This window comes from Trichechus manatus, unplaced genomic scaffold (genome assembly GCF_000243295.1).
Source record: "Trichechus manatus latirostris isolate Lorelei unplaced genomic scaffold, TriManLat1.0 scaffold00185, whole genome shotgun sequence".
In the NCBI taxonomy this organism is placed as follows: Eukaryota; Metazoa; Chordata; class Mammalia; order Sirenia; family Trichechidae; genus Trichechus; species Trichechus manatus.
The window spans coordinates 3,549,189-3,551,039 of NW_004444121.1; the positions used below are offsets into that span (position 1 = coordinate 3,549,189).

Here is a 1,851-nt window from a genome sequence, read left to right on the forward strand (position 1 = left end):
GGGCTGGGAAGAGGGCCCACTGTGAGCCTGATCTTGGGGTCTCCCAGGCCGAGCCCTCCCTTGGAGCTAGAGAACAGTCTTCTCCCTGGACCCAGAGACATGAAGACCCTCAGCTGAACTCTGCTGGTGGCAGTGCTGTCCCTTGAGCTTGGTGAGGGAGGTCAGGGCCCAGCGGTCCTGAGCACCTGTGGGGGGAGGGTTAGGTGTGATGGTCCTGAGCACCTGTGGGGGGAGGGTTAGGTGTGGAGGGGGAGAGTGAATGTGGGTCCCAGGCTGGGCTTGGAGACCCTGTTTTCTGTGCACTCAGCTCTGAGCCCCCTATGTTTCCCCTCGCAGTCCTAAGCCAGCAGGTGACCCCCTGCCCAGGTCCTGGCCACTGCCCTCCTGCGCCCTGCTGGGAGTCAGACCCTGGCTTCGCCAAGCCCTTGGCCCCCAGTGCTGACCACGGTGAGTCCCTGCTGGGGGCCTCTCTGGGGGGTGGAAGGAGACTGCACTCCAGGGGAGAGGTCTGGTGTGTGCCTGTCCCCCCCCTCCGCTGCCTCACTGAGTGCTGTGGGCAAAGCCTGCCTTCTCTGGACCTGCCTCAATATCCCCAACTGTGTGGAGTGGGAGTGACTCCGTTGTCACTACATCACCCTTGCCCCAAGAGACTTCTGGAAGGAGGGGCCTTGGGGATAGAGGCTGGCAGAGGCGGGCGTGGGGGTAAGGGTGGGGGAAGAAGGGACCATTAGTGGGGCCATGGGAGAGGGGCCAGTGGGAGGGGGACAGAGCGGCTTCTCCAATCCTGACCCCTTCCTCTCCGGGGGGGGCAAGAACTCACCAAGAACTGTGAGGAGAAGGCGGTGTTCCAGAAACTTCTAAGTCCTCTTGACACATTTAAGAAAAGTTTAGATTTGCACAGAAAACTTCTGACTGGGGCAGCCTCTGGGCCCTGGCAGGGTGTCTCCTGCTCACCCGGGGGCCCGCCGCCCTCCTCTGGGCCCTGCTGTGGGCCCCCCAACGGTGCGCCCCCTCCTCCGGCTCAGCCCTTTCTTGTTACACCAGAGAATCTCGCCAAGCTGGACTGAGGGGCTGTTACAGATTCAAACCTCCCTTGGCTGTAGCCAGGCGTGCGCAGTGGGTCTCATGTCACACACACACATTGCATGCACACACACACGTGCACACAGTCACACTCACGCTCCCACACACTTATACATATGTGCACACACCCACACATGCATGCACATTCACACATGTACACACACACACACACACACACTCTCACACGCACAGACATGCACAAGCTCCCACATGCAAAACCTTGTAGAAGTGCCTGGGCATGGAGGAGGGGACACGATGCCAGGGCCCCTCTGCTTTGCACCCCGCAGGGCCCTAAGGCCTACAGTTGCTGCCTCTGCCCGCCCTGCCCGTCCCCCCACAGCTGCGCCACCACAGAGGTCCCATCTGTAGGTGTCCCTCACAGACCCCCACGCTGGTCACTGGCGGGAAGCCCTCGCTCTGTGAAGGCCACAGCACCTCCCGCCGGCGCCCCTCCAGCCGACAGTAAACGCTTTCCCCCACGGCCCAGTTCTGTGGGCTGTCTCAGCCCCACCACAGGGCGTGGTTCCCGGGAGCACGCCCAGCCTCCAGCAAACCCCGCTCACCAGGGCTCTGTGGAGCCAGGTGGCCGCAGGTGGTGTCACACAGTGTCTCCAGGGTGTCGTCCCGTCCTCACCCACCGGCACTGCAGCTTTGATGCATTTCTGACTGGAACTGACCTCTCTGCCCCTGGGACCTTCGGGGGCGTGGGCTCCTAAAAGGCAGCCTTTCTTCCCTGCCCTCCTCCAGGAAGCCTCCTCCAGGGCCTCC

At 62.5% G+C, this 1,851-nt stretch overlaps 1 pseudogene; it reads left to right on the forward strand.

The window, feature by feature from the left end:
• LOC101344985 (WD repeat-containing protein 76-like) overlaps positions 1-1,851 on the forward strand; it is a 31,011-nt pseudogene that overhangs the window by 23,299 nt on the left and 5,861 nt on the right.